General features: G+C 51.8%; 1 protein-coding gene across 2 annotated transcripts in view; it reads left to right on the forward strand.

Moving 5' to 3' along the window:
* PHACTR3 (phosphatase and actin regulator 3) overlaps window positions 1-17,477 on the forward strand; it is a 215,116-nt gene that overhangs the window by 57,563 nt on the left and 140,076 nt on the right. Inside the window, exon 1 of one of the 2 annotated variants that reach the window (XM_078057342.1) lies at window positions 1,587-1,732. The exons of the other annotated variant lie outside the window; for it this stretch is intronic. The gene's annotated coding sequence lies outside the window, so the exon portion shown is untranslated. Of the gene's footprint in view, window positions 1-1,586; window positions 1,733-17,477 lie in introns of those variants that run through there. 2 annotated transcript variants of the gene reach the window in all.

Below are 17,477 nucleotides of genomic sequence, written 5' to 3' on the forward strand. Positions count from 1 at the left end.
GAGCCGCACTGTTCCCGGGGCCTGGAAGCCCAGCGCTGCTTCTAGAAATGCCTTGAGCGGGAGGTGAGGGGAAGTAATGCGTTTAGAGCTCCATCCTCTGCGGTCAGCTGTGGTCCCTGTCCTTTGCACTCCTTCCCCTGGAAAGGGCAGAACCGGGCCGCCGGCCGCAGGGCTGAGTACGCACCAGCCCCAGGCAGGACCGCGCAGAGCTGTCATCAGCAGGGCCAGCCCTCTTTTCTAAAAGGCAGAAGCAACCTATCACTGGCTCCTGGAATTAGAGGTTTCCAGAGAGACCCCAGATGTGGAATAACTTGTGAAAAATGTTCGGGGTTAGGGTGCTTACCCCAGGGACTGTTCCGAGGGGACCTGGCTCTCCTGTGAGCCCTGCCCTTGGGATTGCCCCCTCTCCCTACTGGTCCCCCCTCCCCTCCCCCCTACTTCTCCTTGCCCTCCCCCAGCTCCTGGTTCTTGAGCCTTTGCTGTGTGCTGATGGACCTCTGCAGACCTTAGCTCAGCTCAGCTCAGCCAGCCTGGGGAATGCGTGCCCTTGCACGGTTGGTGAGCAGAGGGGTACACGGGGGAGTGTGTGGAGGCAGAGTCCGGCCCCTCTCCTCAGCAGGAAGGATCTGGGCCCCTCTGGGTAAGAGCTCCATTAATTAGCCCCTGGCCTGGGCTCTGTACTCCCCACTTTGCAGATGGGAACACTGAGGCTCAGAAGAGTGAAATCCGAAGTCCACACAGTCATGCGGTTCCTGATTCAGACCCCCAGCTGCCTTTCTGCAACACAGGGGTTCTCAACAGGGCAGCTCTGCCCCCAGGACACATCGGCGATATCTGGAGTCACTGGTTGTCCCCCTGGGGTGGGGGCTGCTTCTGGCTTCTAGTGGGGAGAGACCAGTGCGCCAGGCGGGCCCGCAACAGAGAAGTGCGTGGTCGCAGACGGCAGCCGTGCCGAGCTGAGCTGGGGAAACCCTGCTCTGGGCCCCCTCCTCATTGGGCATCTGCCTTCAGCAGCTCTGTCCTGAGGCCGCAGGTCAGACCCTTTCTCCTCCGTGGTCCCTGGGGCTTGGCTCCGGGCAGCCTCCCTGGTCTGAGGCTGCTGCCACTGGCTCAAGACGGCCTGGCCGAGGTGCCTTCTCCCCAAGGCCAGTGTGGCCGCGCTGGGGCAGGGGGAGGAGAAGGGAGAGCACCCCATACTCAGCGGAGAGATTGGCTAAGGCCCGGAGTGGTTGCTGGCACAGTGGGTTTATTTATAGGTGGGATTTAAGGCTTTGGTTTGGCGATTTCTGCCAGGCTCCGGCCAGCTGCCGGCCTGAGCAGCGTCCTGACAGTCCTGTGTGACAAATCAGGGGCGCTGAGCAGAGCAGGGGGCTTGGTGGGGGCTGGTGCGTGTCGTGCTTGGTCCACTGAGCTGGTTCCTCAGCCCCGAGCGGCCCCCCTCACCCCCGCCCCGAGCCCGCACTCCTGCAACGTCTATATTTAAAAATGTTTACAGATAATAACGGTGTTCAGCCCCAAAAGGCAGACAGAGCTTGCTGACAATTGCAGTGCTGTGCTGGGCTGGGGGCTGGAGGCTCTTTGGGAAGCTAAGCGAGTCCCGAGTGCTGCGGGGGCCCTTTGCCAAGCATTACCTCCAAGGGAGGTTTGGGGAGCCAGGATCCCGGAGCCCGCAGGGAGACAGGTTTCCTGGGAGGATGAGGACTGTAATTCAGAACCCTTCTTTGACCGTAAGGTAAGTGGAATTCCCCCAGAAACGGCTGGGGAGGGAGAGAAGCGGGCATCTTTTGGGAGGAGGCCTCTTGCAAACGTTAGCAGCAGCAGGGTCAGCCGGGGAAGAAGGGCACTGTTTGCCCCCTTGAATCAAATGTCCAAGTCTGGAGTCTGGGCTGAGGGATGCGTGCTGCCCCTCTCCCCGCAGACGGGCCCTTTTCAAGCCCCTGGTGAGCACACCAGCATTTGCCAGGAGCCCTGGATCTGCCCCAGAGCCCGAGTCTTTTGTTTCCACGTGAATGTGATTTTGACCCTATTACTTCTGGGCTAAAGATAAAAATTCCACCTGGATGCCTTTTCATCTCCAGCCTGTACGAAAATTTCCAGGAAATAATAGATTGTCCTCGATGTGCATTTTGACAGTCCAGGGTTCTATTCGAAAGCCAGGTTTTGTAAAAATTTAAAGTAGGGGAGGTTTCCCACAGTGGAGATTTAAACCTTCATTTCGTGTTTGGAATAAACATCACTGTCCCTCGGGGACCCTCCACCAGACTCCGGCCCCGGAAAGGTGGAGGTGGGGAGGAGCGTGCATTTTGCTTCTCTGTGATTTTTGCATTTAGTATCCTTTGTCGGTTTGGGGTTCTAAAAACCGGTTTGCAAGGGAGGTTGGATATCTGGAGTTGGGGCCACCAAGGGGGATGGGGGAACTGATTCCAAGTGTTAATATGGGTCAGGGGAAGTTCCTGGAAGCAGAATTGGTTCCTGATGGTGCCCCGCTGTGTTTCTAAGCTGCAAGTTTTTGGACTCAGAGGGAAATGAAGTCCCCAGGACTTCAGGAGAGGGCAGTTGTCAGCATGCCAACCTCCCTCCCCTGGAATGCTCACTTTCTTCCTGGGGGAGGGGGGTGCGCAGGGAGAAAAGATGGTAATTTAGCAGTTGTGTGGTGCCGAGCCCCGGGCATGTTATTCTGCCGGGATGAATTACAGAATTACGCACATGCATAATGATGGTAGCCGCTTTCCAAACTCCAAGAATAACCAATCATCAAAAAGACACTGTGCTCCAAGTTCATTCAGAAATCATCAGGGGTACAGTGTTGGATGGAGGAGAGGAACAGGGGAACGTGCCGCCCTCAGCAGAAGCAAACTCGGCCGGCGAGACACTCTGCACATTGGCTGTTGTTTAATCTCCCGGCTTTCACCGGGTGAGCTAAAATAAGAAGCCCGTAGGAAAATGCACTGTTTCTGGAGCGCACAGCATCGTCCCTCCCTGAGCCACACCCATCAGTAGCAGGACACTCTGCAGCTCTCTGCATGGAAGAGAGAGAGACATTGTGTCTGTGTTTTGTTCCCTGTGAACTCTTGGGCTGCGGAGCAGTTGACCTGCATTATTGACCCACAACCTGTGTCTCACCGTGTTTTTTTTTTTTAATCACATCGTTGTTACATAATGCAATAGCTTTGTTCGTGGGGTGACTGTTCATATCGTGCACGCTCTGAACATTCTATTTTTAAACCATAAAATATCCTCCTCAGGAGCAACCTGCTCGCTCCTGCCTCCCTTGGAGCCCCACGCTCTGCAGACCGCAGTGCTGCGGGCATGAGGGCACCTGCCATATGGACAGAGCAGCTCCTCCCGCCTGGAGCCTCGCAGGACCTGAGGAGTGGCTGGAGGCTGTTCCTTTCTGGTCCTGGAGTGGATGAACCAGAGCCCTTAGAGCTCAGCCTTGTGGTGCTATTTTTAGCTCCCTTTCTTCATTGCATCTTGACATAGTTTGACATGTCACAGCTGAATCCCATCTTTTTGCAGAGGTTCCTGTGTTCTGCAGTCTGGGTTTTGTGGGGCAGACATCGTCTTTGCCTGAGCATATTGCACTGTTATTACTCAGGCAGGAAGTTAAGATATTACCAATTAACTTCAAAAGGTACATGCAAAATAAAACCCGTCCTTTCATTTTATTTCTATGCTAATTTCCCTGGCCCTGAGCACCTGAGGGGAGGGACCATTATCCCAGCTGTTAGCCCAGGGGATGGGGACCGTGCTTCTCAGGGTTCGAGAACCTGCCATCGAATCCCCAGTAGGGCAGGTGGGGGTGGATGGTGCTTGGCACACCACTGACTGAAGGCTCCTCCTGCAGAGTTTCGGGTTCTGCGGGCCTGGGGTGGGTGTGAGAGTTTGCAGCTCTAACACGTTCAGTGGGTGATGCTGCTGGTCAGGCACGGCTCAGAATCACTGATCCAGATCACAGTGCAGGGTCAGTAAATATTTAGGGGCTGGGAGATGCCTCTGTCTGGGGAAGGCAAGCCAATTGAAGAAATATTCAGACAGCAGAGCAGGAGATTTTTATTGGCTGTGTATCCTGTCCATGTGGTTTGAAGATGGACATGATAGGGAAATAAATCAAAGTTTAGATGAAAAACTTTATTTACCAAAGGGACTGGGATTCGGGGAGCGAGGGGAGTGTTCTTAGTGGTGTTAGATGTGCTCGTTTTGCTTTGGGGGGTGGACCGCTTAGAGGTGGAGCGTCCTCTGAGATGGCTCTGCCCGGCCCACGGTCTGCACAGGCACATGCAACAAAATACTAGTAATTGCTCAGCCTGGGGTGTTCATTACACTATTCTTAATTCTTTTCTGCAAGTTCAAAAATCATATTAACACGCTAAGAATGATCACAGGGCTGAGGACGCAGCTGTGCTTTTCCGTGTGTGCGTAAAGTGGCCGAGTGAGGATAACGTGTGTGTTCAGAGCGAAGTGGCTCTGGGAGTAGCGGGCCCGGGGGAGGCACACACGGAACTCTGATGGGCGGCTGGTTGCTGTTCCCCTTAGTCCCTGGGCTGCGATGATGCCCTTGGCTCACGATGTCTTACTAGGACCAGTGTGAAGTTCTCTCCTGGAGCTGGGGTTAACAGGGGGCCGATTCCTACCCGACATGCAAGCTCCCGACTTCAGGTGTTTCCCTGTGAATTAACCCCCCAGCTTTTAACAGGAGAATTCCCTGAACGCAGGGCCTGAGGCACCTTCCAGAACCTGCCTGGGGACAAAGACATGGATAGAGTTAGTACCAGCTAGAGAATTCTGCCCCCGGAGCTGTGGCTGCGGGGCTCACAGGTAGGGGAAAGGCACTTCGGGGTGTGTGTGAGATTGGGCCACCAGCCCTGGGCTGGGAGTCATTGCCACCAGGCCACTTAGGAAGAAGCTCTCATGCCTTCCTTCCTCCTGCCTCCTTCTCTCCTTATATCTTCTTCTTTCCACATGGCTTCTGTTACAAGCAAATGGCACAATAGAAACTTGGTGTTACATTTCACCCTTGGATATAAAACATTTCATCTGTTCCTTCCCAGCAGCGCATCACAGGGCCTGGGAGGCAGGTCCTGTCATTGCTACCATCTTACAGATGGGCAAACTGAGGCTTAGGGGTTTAAGGAACTTGCTCTTAATCCCAGTCTTGAGCCCACTGACACCCATTTTCTTCCCTATGCTGCGGTGAAGAGAGTGGGGTAGGGTGGGGAGTCTTCCTGTCTGTTCTGGGCTCTGCTTCTGGCCCTGGGCCCTGGCTGCTCACCCTCTCCAGGCAGCACTCAGCCTTGGAGCTTGGAGACAGATCTCTGGGCTTCCGCCTCCAGATGAGGAGTTACTGTGAGCTCTGGAATGGACGGCCCGGCTGTCGATGGCCCCCAGCCCCCACAGCACAGCTTCCATCCAGGATTGCGTGTGGGGGTGAGGCTGGATCTGCTCAGAGAGTTTCATTGTGGGCAAACTATTGTTTTTCCCTAGGCTTGTGGGCTGCTGCCGGGTTTTGTCAATAAAGTTTTATTGGAATGCAACCATCCCCATGATGTATTTTTTATGACTGATTGTTGCAGAGAAAGTGTGCTGACCCCTGCATCTTCCTATAGGGTATCTTTCTAGGTGGAGATTACACACACACACACACACACACACACACACACACACGAAGGAAATGCAAGATGTTGATGGAAGAGTCTGAGTGTTATGTATACGATTGTTCATTATACTTTTTTTCTACTTTTCTGTATGTTTGAAATTTCATAAAACATTGTGATAATGGTAGTTTGACCACCCCAGGATCTCTAAAGGAATGCCAGGGCTCCATTCTAGGTCCTGAACCATCAACCTTTGCCTTAACAACTTGACAGGTTAATCAACGGGGCAGATGATAGAAATCGATGAAAGCATTCATAGTCTGGCCAACATACTCAAGAGTCAAATATATATTTTGACAGACGGCTTGGGCGGCTGAGCCAACAGGGAGGAGTTTAATGCTGATGGATTTCAAGCACCCAGCTTAGATTCATGAAGTTTAGTGCCAGGCCCAACAAGGAGTGGACTTGGGTGGGAATCAGGCCTCTTCACTGAGCTGGACCCACGTCTTCTGGGTCCCTAGAGTGTGTGAGCACTGTCCTGCTGGGACACGGGTGAGTACAACAGACAGGATTGCCGGCCTCCCGGGACCTGCATCCAGGCAGGGCGGGGAGGGGTAGAGACACACAGAACCTAGGCCCCATAACCAGTAGAGAGTCATCCCGCATGCTGGTGATACGTGTTGTGGGAAATGCACAGGAGAAGGAGGGCAGGTACGGGAATCCTAAGTGCAGTGAGGATTGAATGGAGTATCAGTATAGGCGTCCTGGAGGAGGTGACATTTGAGCAAGGATTGGAAGGCAGTGAGGACGAGCCATGTGGATGTAGGGGGAAGAGCCTCAGGAAAGGAGCTGCCAGTGTGAAGACCCCGGTGGGAGCCCGCCGGAGGGTCCAGGAGCAGCCAGGAGCCGCGGTGGCAGGAGAGAGCAAGGGGGTGGGAGGGTGGTGAGTGCAACCATGACTGTGGCTTTTGCTCCCAGTGTGCTGGGAGCTGTGGGAGGGTTTGAAACTCCGAGACTCAGCATCCGACTCAGGATTAAGGGACCCCGGCCTCTGCGTGAGAGCTGGCAAGTGCAGAAGCGAGGTGCAGACTGGTTAGAGGTCACTGTGGCGTCCAGGGGAGAGCCTGTGACTGGCCCCAGGGAGGGCGGCCGTGGCAGTTGCAGGTGGGAGGTGGGGCCGGTGAGATTGGCCTCCAGAGTGGACAGGAAAGGGAGGGATGAGGGTGGCGAGGGTGCCCCTCGGGATTTGCCCTGCCTGCCAGGAGGGTGGAGCTCCCTGCCTGGGTGGTGGAGCAGGACGGACTTGTGCGGAGAGAGGGGTCTGGGTGCTGCCTGGGGCTGGCGCTCTGCACCCGGAGGCGGTGGTGGGCCAGGGACTGAACACGCACCCACACGTCCTCACCCACCTTAGCCGTTTGTCTGCCACTCTTAGCATAATTTGGTAAATACTGTCTTCTAATTCAACTCTATTTATTTTTACTTAAACTCATTTTAAAAGGAAATATTTTGTTAGGGCTTTAAGCAGAATGCTGATATCACTTGTATAATTGTAAAACAATGACTATAAAACATTTAGTTTAAACTAGATACGACCTCCTGCCGAGGTTCAAACACCTAGATCTACAAATGTCAGCAGGTGTCAGAATCATCATATCATCCACCACCCACTAAACTGGGTCCTTGAACCCCCTAAAATCACCTCGTCACCCTCAGGTCTATGCCTGCCCCTTGGGGAGGTGCTGGACCGTGTACAGAGTTCGGGAGCTTGGGGTCCAGCTTGACCCTTACTAGGAGTTGGGTTCACTTTAGGATCCTGTGTTTTCCAAAGTACATTGGCAAACTGGAATTTGCGAGAACGCTGCGGGGGCTGCAGCTATTTATTCTAGAACGGACGTGGGGGGTGGCAGCCTTGGAAGGAAAGGGTGGGATTTGTCCCGCGTGATTCCAGAGGGCGGCACCGGGATCTGTGGGGAGGAGACAACCAGCTTTCCTTTCCCTCTGAGCACACACTTCCTCTCTGAGAACTCTCCTTGGAGTTTGTATTTTTAAATTAAATAATCTGCCTCCTGACTCATCTCTTTCTCTGGGGAGTTTCTTTTTCCCGTCTGTTTATTGTGGTCTCTTTTTCATGTGACAGGCTTTCCTCAAGTGCCTGGTGAGCCATGGCTGACCTTTCCTGCTTGAGAACAAAGCGGCAGGGGGCTGTGCTTGCTCGTCGCAGGTGCTTCCAGTAGTGGGTCAGCTTCGGGGCGCTGGCCTGTGTGCGGAAGGGTCCTTGCAGTCCCTTCTGGTGGGTGGCCCAGAATGCTGTGCCTGGAGCTCCCCGTGTTGTCTGCAGCCTGCCGATGGCTGGTGGTGAGAGGGGGAGCTCACTGTCACGAAAAGTGTGCAAACAGGATCAGCCCCCCTCGGTGACAGAAGGTTTTGGGGCCTCTGAGGTCCTTCCTGTTGTACATTTGGGCAGTTTTGTCCCTGCGACCTCTTCTGCAGGAATCCCGAGGCTTCTGACACCTTCTCTGGGCTGGGGGCGCCTGGTGACTAGGAGCTGCTGGGGCCGGTCACATCGCACCCAGCCCAGCTCGTGCATTTGGGGGACACACTGGAATGTGGAATGCACGGGAGGAGGAAGGAATCTGCCACCGAAGGCAAACTGCTTGACTCCAGGCCCCTGAGCCCAGCCCCCACATCTTCGCTGCAATGTCCTCTTTGCTTGCCTCGCTCCCTGAGTCCTGCCTGTATGTCCAAGTCCCGCCGTTGTATGAAATCTGGACTCACCACCTGCATCTCTGTCCACAGCTCTCGGTGAGCGTTCTGGCTCCCCTGGCAATGTTCTGCTCCACCCACTGCCGCTTGGCCCCTGGGCAACCTCACCAGCCTTCTGGTGGGCTCCCTCCACCCCCTCTTGACCTCTGTGGGCCACCCTCTGCCCAGAGCGGGAGGGGCTCTCAAAGTGCAGATCAGGGCTCATCCTGTCCCTGCTTCCTGCTGCCCTTGAATAGAAACCTCGGCTTCCTCGCTGATGTCACCTTCCATCCCTGTGGAGCGGTGGTCCCGTGGCTAGGGTCGGGGACATGGACCTGGAGCCCCAGACCGTGTGGATTTGAAGCCTGGCTCCCGGCGTGCTTGCTTCGTGGCCTGGTTCCTCATTTTCCTCCCCTGTGATGGTGACGGTGACTTCAGCCACCGCATGGGTTGTCCAGTCGAGGATGAGCTCCAGGATGAGCCAGTCGACGTGGCCAAGCTGCTCGTGGTCACCGCCGTGTGTCTGCTCCATCTCCCCACTGTGCATGGTTCTCCAGCCACTGGGACCTTTTCTCATGACCTTTGAACTTGTTCAGGCTGTTCCCCGTGGTTGCTTCCCGCCTCCTTCGCTATGAGCACTTGTCCCTGGCTTGTCACTTGCTCAGCACATTATTCTCTGGGTCTCAAGTTAGATGTCACCTACTCAGAGCAGCCCTCTCTGGCCCCCATTTAAAGTGGGCCTCCTATTCCCACGCTCTATCAATGTGCAGAATGCCTTGGTTTGTGTTTGCAGTGACCAGAATTGGCCCGTCACAGGGGTGGGGACCTTGCCTGCTGCTTCCTCCACTGTGGGGCCTAGAGCAGCAGGGCCCCAGGGACTCTGAATGAAGGGAGGAAGGAAGGACGAATGAAGGCATGAATGCAGACACGAACCGTGGTATGAGGGGCCTGGGGTGGGGGCTGCCCCGGTACCTACCTCTTCCTCTGTGAGTGGTGTTCCTCTGCACTCGTCCAGCACCAGCCTCAAGGGCAGGGATGCGTCATACCAGGTGGCAGACAGCTGCCAGATATCCGGTTCCCTGAGAGGCAGCCCAGTGTTAGGAATCTGGCAGAAAGGGGATGAGAAGAGGGCCAGGAGCCTAACTGCCACGTGTGATGCTGACTCCTGCCGTTCATCGGCCAACTTTATGTTATCCCTGGTTACCTCGGCCTCCTCATCTGCAAAGTGGAAGCAACAGTAGTCCCTGTCCCAAGGGTTGCTGAGAGGATTAGATGGGTCAGTGATACTTAGAGGTGTGTGAACAGGGTCTGTGCCTGGCAGATGGTAATTGCTATGTCAGACGGAGCGGCTGTGATACTAGGGGCGGTGGTGGTGGTGATGATGGTGGTGGTGGTGATGGTGTAGGTGATGGTGGTGGTGATGGTGGTCATGGTGGTGATGATGGTGGTCATGGTGATGGTGTAGGTGGTGGTGGTGATGGTGGTCATGGTGGTGGTGGTGATGGTAGTGGTGATGGTGTAGGTGATGGTGGTGGTGATGGTGGTCATGGTGGTGATGATGGTGGTGATGGTGATGGTGTAGGTGATGGTGATGGTGGTCATGGTGGTGGTGGTGATGGTGGTGGTGATGGTGTAGGTGATGGTGGTGGTGATGGTGGTCATGGTGGTGATGATGGTGGTGATGGTGATAGTGTAGGTGATGGTGGTGGTGATGGTGGTCATGGTGGTGGTGGTGATGGTGGTGGTGGTGTTAGTGATGGTGTAGGTCATGGTGGTCATGGTGGTGGTGATGTAGGTGATGGTGGTCATGGTGATGGTGGTGATGGTGGTCATGGTGATGGTGGTAATGGTGATAATGATGGTGATGATGGGGATGGTGATCATGGTGGTGGTGATGGGGATGGTGATGGTGGTGATGGTGGTGATGGTGATGATGGAGATGGTGGTGGTGATTGTGGTAGTGTTGATGGTGTTGGTGGTGATGGTGATGATGGTGGTGGTGGTGATGATGGTGTGGGTGGTGATGGTGATGATGGGGATGGTGGTGATGATTGTGGTAGTGTTGACGGTGTTGGTGGTGATGGTGATGATGGTGATGGTGGTGGTGATGATGGCATGGGTGGTGATGGGAATGGTGATGATGGGGATGGTGGTGGTGATTGTGGTAGTGTTGATGGTGTTGGTGGTGATGGTGGTGATGCGGATGGTGGTGGTGATGATGGGGATGGTGATGATGGGGATGGTGGTGGTGATTGTGGTAGTGGTGATGGTGATGATACTGTTTCAGAATAGATTTCAAAATGTGGAATAGAACAGATTTAGACAAAGGACTCCAGAGCTAATGAGAGGAGAGCAAGGACACGGCAGGCACTTGCCAGGGAGGAATGGGCCCATTCACGGTATCAGATGAATTCAGACTCGTGAACTTTACTGCACCTGAACTTTCCTGAGGCCGATGGCAGGATCCTTATTTCCTAGAATGTGGACACAGCCCCAGTAGGTATCAGAGATTGTCCAGTAGCATATCTCACACCCTCTGTAGAGTATGACCTGTTTTAAAATTTCCAATCTGTTACAAACTGGTACTTCCTTTAATGTGAAGAGAAGCACTGTGACACTCCGCCCTTAAGGGAAAAGAGGGGCGTGGATTGGCACCTGGGACAGATCCTTACCTGGTTGCCATAGCTACACTCACTTTCCAGGTGGGTGGTGGTCCAGATGCCCTTTGAGCACCACTGTTCTCTATGTAACTCAGATGGGGCTTTGATGTCCCAGAACCCTATGGTCAGATGGCTCCCCCTTTGAATGCTCTTTCAGTCTTCTGGTTGTGAATATCAAGGAGAAACTTTTAGTTTGTGGCTCATGTGTCTTTGACCCCAAATGCTAGCTGATTTCCTTTCTCTGACAAGTGGAGAACAGCCTCAGGCATGGGGCCCTTGGAGGGTACGGTGCCAGAATATAATTGCATTGACTCGTTTCCATTGTATTTATTTTGTGGCCACTTAAAATTTCTGGAAATGGATTCTGATTTTGTTATTAGAGCAGAGGTATAAAGTTTCCTTAATAGATAAATTTATTTAGGTGCAAAAGCAAGTTGACTTAAAATATACAGTAAATTATCACGTAGCTGAGTGTGCATATCTGACAAAAATCTCATAAAAGTGGTACAAGAAAGATTCTTGATAAGTTTTCAGAGAACTCTAGTGGAAGGCAGGGTAAGGGAAGTGGGAATAGATGGGATGGAAGTTTGGGGGTCATTTGGGGCTGTGTAAGCTTCTCCAGCATGCTTCTCTCCATCCCAAACACCTGCTTTGTGAGAAACCATGGGGAGACATTATCTTGGTACCAGAGAAGCCTGGTTTGCTTTATTTTGGGGGATGCAGAGAATGTTGTAACTGATCTTGTTTCTTTCTTCATCGGGGTTGCTAGGAAGCCTGGCATCCCACTTCAATTCAAACTTCCGGTCTCTGCACAGATCCTTTAGTATGTGTTTTGTGTATTTAAATCACGGAATCTGGGGCGCCTGGGTGGCTCAGTTGGTTAAGCATCTGCCTTTGGCTAGGTCATGATCCCAGAATCCTGGGATTGAGCCCCGCATCGGGCTCCCTGCTCAGCAGAGAGCCTTCTTCTCTCTTTGCTGCTCCCCCTGCTCATGCTCTATCTCTCTCTCTTTCTGTCAAATAAACAAATGCTTTAAAAAAATTTTTAAAAATAAACCATGGAATCATGTATTTTTTCACTATCTATTTTATCTTTTTTTTTTTTTTTTTTCTAAACAGCCACAGGTATTTTTGTAAGTTATCTTACCTCCTCTTTGAAACATGGTGGGGATAATGAATAAACTCTGAATAAATAAGTAAATAAGGAATGATGACACTCTTTCCTCAGACTGCAAGATTGGGGGCAGCTCTGTTGTTGGAGGTCCTTGGAAGCGATCAGGACCAGGGAGCAGGCAGAGCGGGGCAGGATGTGAGCCTTTGCTCTCGGAGGCTGGGGCTGGGCGCCGTCACGATTGCTCCGAATGTCAGTTTCTGTTAGTCCGTGGCGCTCCGATCTCGGGCCTCTATTTAAGATACAACATAGATTTCTTCAAGGCACACATTTGCATTCCTTGTGGGCTGAGGTGCCTGGCTTCATTCTCTCTATATATACCCACACCATCCCATGGGTATTTTTAAACGCACGTCTCGAGAGCCAACTTTTTTGCAGGGTGCAGGCTTATCATCGTGCCAGGGGACTTGCCGTGTGGGTTTGCAAGGGCTGAGGGCAAAGACGTTAACCTCTGGGCAGAGAGCTGCCAATCTTGAGCAGGGCAGAGCTCAGTCCCCGGTGCTGTTGTTACGGCTTCTGGAAGGGCCACGAGGTCCCGTGGCCAGAAGGGCAGGATGGGAGGATGAGTCAGATGGACTCAGACAGTGGAGCCGGGCGGAAGCAGCAGAAGCTGACCAAATTGTTGAGGTCTGTGCTTTTTCCCCCACACTTGCCAGGGGATCTTTCAGAATTTGGTGGGGGTGCCCCACAGGCCCACTCAGAATTGAGGGGCATGCCAGGCTCTCTGGGCTGAGTGCCCCACGCCCTGTCCCCTCTCTTCTGATTGGCGTGCTGTGTGGATTGGTTGGATCCATACCTGGCTGGTGAAACAAGACCCCTACAGTTAATCCAGCCCTGTTACTTGATGTAGAGGGAAAACGAGGCTCAGAAGGGGCCCCAAGCTGCAATCCCTCATCCTTTTGCAGGGTTCCCAGGGAAAGACACTCCTTTCAACCCGGCTGCTAAAGCCAGAAACCTGCCTCGCCCATTTCCTTCCTCACCCCACATCACCACCAATAGCCCTGCAGCCAGCCGACTCTCCCCTGAGTGCCGCTCAAATCCACCTGCTTCTCATCACCTCCAGCTACCACCAGGGTCCAGGCCTCCTTGTCTCTCGTCTGGGGGATGCAGCTGCATCCTGACCCACCCCCTGCTTCCTCTGATAGGCCCATCTAATCGGGTTTCTGCTGGGTAATTGGAATGATCTTTTTAAACCTCAAATCTCATTATGGCAGTATTTCCAGCTCCCTCTTCTATGTTTCCATCTTGCTCAGAATTCCTCAGGGGCTGCCCATGACTTAGATTAAAAACACCCAAGCTCCTCCCCATGCCCGTCTGGCCTGCCTGCTCTGGTCCCTCCCTGCCCTTCTGGGCTCATGATAGCATGGCAGTCCTTCCAGCCTCAGGACCTTGACACGTGCTATAACCTGCACCACAACACATGCAGACCTGGGACTTTGCCTGGCTAAGTCCTCTCCCCTTTCCCATCCTAGTCCAACAACTGCTTCCTCACCAGGATCTGTCACATCTTCTTGGTCCTTTGGGACATCCAGAACCTACTCTCAGTGTGTGAGTTGGGGTTCTGTCTGGTTCTCTCACCCACTGGACTGTTGGCTCCATGAAAGCCAAGCGCACCTACTGCGTGCCGCCACGTGCCAGGTCTTTAGCAGGTGCCTGTCCAGGGTACCATCACACGTGCAGAACGGATATGGGCCTCGAGTGTTGTGTGGAGGCCAAGCGCCATACAGAGAAGTCTGAGGTTCAAGCAGGAAATGTCTTCTCTCCCCTCATTGTCCTCCTAGTAAACCTTTCTCTGCTGGGTTGCTGAAGCGTCATGTTGGGAGTGGTTTCAGATCCAGGGTCCTCAGGTAAAGGGACCGTCTTCAGTTCACTGTCCCCAGAGCCCCTGCCTGTTGTGTTCTAGAAGGGTCTCTGCTCTAGCTGCAACTACTACTAACAATCAATATTTAACGAATTATTTGCTGTCGGTCATACTGCCAAAGATGAGCCAGAGGCCACCAGCAACACTCCTGCAGTCAAATAAAGTGAGTTTTATTGAACTTGCTGCGGCGCGGGAGGACGTGCCATTCGGGGGCCTTGGCAGCCTCCCCGTGAGAAAGGCTGGGAGGGGCTGCTTGTATGGTTTGGGGCATGAGCTGGGTGATTCTAGAAGGAACGCAGGAAGCGAGGGCCTGCTCTGGGTTGGATGTTGTCAAGAGAGGTGAGCCTTCCACTGTGGGGTCCCTGTTCAGGAGGTGGTGAACAAGTCGGGGGCACCGTGGCCTTGTCTGCAGTGGGGACCCTCCCCTGGGTGTCCATAGGGGCACTTGTGCTCTGCTCACTTCTCTATCATTTGTTTGTTTGCTTTTTCTCTCTATTTCTGAAGCTCGTCTATTAGGGGAATTCAGCTCTTTGCCTGAGAAATGAGTTGCAAGTACTTTTCCTTGGTTTGAGGCTAGTCTTTTGACTGCTTATAGTCATTTTTGTCATACACACATTCTCATTTTTATGTAGGTGAATTTATTAAGATGTTCTTTTGTTTATGGCATCTGGGTTTCATATCATAGTTAGAAAGGCCTTCTCCACCCTGAGATGATTTTTTAAATGTTTTACTCTTCTTATGCTTTCATTTTTTGCATATTTTAAGCTCTGATAAAGCTGGAATTTATTTTCGTATAAAATGTGAGGGATGGAGCCAACCTACTTTTATTCCCATTTGCTACGGATTGTCTTAACTCCACTTACTGCGTAATCCCATTTTCCTCTGATTTTCATTTTCATTCTTTAGAGATATTTTAAATTCCCATGTGATTTGAGGTTTTTGTTTGGACTTTTCATTTTGTCTCATTGACATCTGTCTATTCTTGTAACAAAATCGCATTGTTTTAATTATCACTGTATTATGTTTCTTAATAAGAGAGAAATCTCTTGTTCCCCTCATACCTTACTCCTCTTACTGTTTTTTTCTGGTTTCTTGTTTATTTTTTTCATTTAAATTTTAGCTTATCTACTGTATGTCTCCTGAATCTCTGATAACATTAGCAGGATTTTAGATATACGGGGGCTGCTGGGTTCGAACCTGGGGGGATGCTTGCTGCCTTTGCTGTAGCTCTCACTTGCTAGAGGGAACACCGTGATTTCATCGAGGCGACGCTGAGTGAGTGTTGGTGACGAACCAAAGCTGGTCTTGCCCGCTGCTGAGGAGGAGCTCCATCCGCAGGTGACCCAGGGTTCTGCCTTTGATTTAAATTTGCTCTTTTATGTGAAAGCGCCGCCTTCTGCTGGGTTGATTTTAGAGGAGAGGATGGTAAGGAATTCAACTTTCATCTCCGTTTTGCTGTTAGTGTTGTGAGCAAAGCTGCAGTGTGGCCAACGCCACTTCTTTGTTTTAATGTCGGAAGGAAGTTCTGTTAGAGGGGTTGGTTGGCTCCATTGAATTTGTGGGAAAAATCTCACAAGTACCCAAGCAAGGGAGGGAGCGGTGGAAACCGAGCCTGGCAAGCGTTGCCCCAGCAGGACCACGGGACCGGAATCACAATAAACAGAAGTAGGTGAGAATCCAGAAGGTCACATGTGGCTGGGCTCCGAGGTGCCCTTGCTTGTGCTTGCTCTGAGTTAGCATCTGCCTAGAAATAGCAGCTGGCCAAGTGCCCGTGATGATCTTGACTGTCCCTTGCTGGAGGCCTGGACTGCTGGCGTGGTCATGATTCTGTCGTGGGTCTCTGTGACCTCGTGGAGCAGGAAGATAGGCAATGACGGATTCTGCTGATATTAGCAACTAATAGTTTTAGACAACGTGTCTGATACCATTCTTGGTACTCTCCATGAATTAACCCTTCAATCTTCCAGCACCCCTTGGAGGCAGGTGCTAGCTATATTTATCCCCATATTACAGATGAGGAAACTGAGTCCTGTAGAGTGGATGGCATAGCCGCCCACTGCCCACAACTCCCTGCCGCTCTTATGTGAAAATACAAACTGCACCAGACATAATCCCACTGCCCAGAGGTGAATGCTGTTGGTGTCTTGGTCGAGCTCATTACAGTGTTTTCCCCTATTCATGTGTGCAAATAGAGGTTCCATAAACAGAATACTGCTTATGCTGTATCCTGTGATTTTTTATTAAGTTTTTAAATTTTAATTCCAGTAGAGTTAACATACAGTGTTATATTAGTTTCACTGTATTCTGTGTTTTTCACCCGAAATTATTTCTGTGAACATTTTCACATGAATATCTTATTGAATGAGGATTTGGGGGTCAGGTATTTTTCGTTTTACCTCTTAAACTCAGTAATGAGGATTTACCAGTATCTACCTCATAGAGGGTGCTTATTTTGCTCTGCCTTAGGGAGGGCTTAATGAGCTAATGCACTCAGCCCAGCTCCATAACCGTCTGCTATGCACTTTCAGATATGTTTCATTTACTTGGGACTGCAACAGATGGTGTGCTAGGCTACAGGTATCCCCTGCCTTCCAAAAGCTGGTCTTAGGCCACTTTGCCTTTTTTTTTTTTTTTTTAAGATTTTTTATTTATTTATTTGACAGAGAGACAGAGAGCACAAGCAGGGGGAGCAGCCGAGGGAGAGGGAGAAGCAGGCTTCCCGCGGAGCAGGGAGCGCGATGCGGGGCTCGATCCCAGGAACCTGAGATCATGACCTGAGCCAAAGGCAGATGCTTAACCAACTGAGCCACCCAGACCCCCAGGCCACTCCACTTTTATGAAAGACCTAGTTAGTGCCCGTTTTTGCTAACCACTGACCAGAAGAAAGCCAAAGAAGATTTTTGTAGACGCATTCAGTGAGCTGTTGCAGAGGCAGCGGGCCCTGGGCGGTGAGGGTGGCACCCCCCAGCTCCTTCCCCTGGAGCCACACGCAGCCTCTCAGCCTCCAGCCGCCAGAGTCTGAACCGTGTCTGTGGGCATCCATGCTTTATCTCGATGTATTTTGTGCATCTCTTACAAAGATGTGTCCTCAGGTATCAGAAAAGCCCAAGAGAGGTTATTTTTGGGGACTGGGAATGCTAAAAAAATTTTCCATATAAATTCATGGTGATTGCTTCTTTGCTTTATGTTATTTTGGCTTATGAAAGGTTTCATAGCAATGTTCTATTTTCAATAGCGAGAGAAACCTGTATTTGGAAGGTCACATGTAGAGAGAAATGCTTTATATTCTTTGGTACTAGCACAAAATAAAATTAAATGGAGGTCAAAGCAGAGAGCACTTATGGATTCCCAAAGTGTTCAGAACGACAGTGGCTGGCTATAAATTACAACAACAGTCCGATGATGCTCCCTCTATGACTGTAAACATGGCATCAATTAGCAGCAGGCCA

Source organism: Halichoerus grypus, chromosome 10, assembly GCF_964656455.1.
Source record: "Halichoerus grypus chromosome 10, mHalGry1.hap1.1, whole genome shotgun sequence".
NCBI classification, from domain to species: Eukaryota; Metazoa; Chordata; class Mammalia; order Carnivora; family Phocidae; genus Halichoerus; species Halichoerus grypus.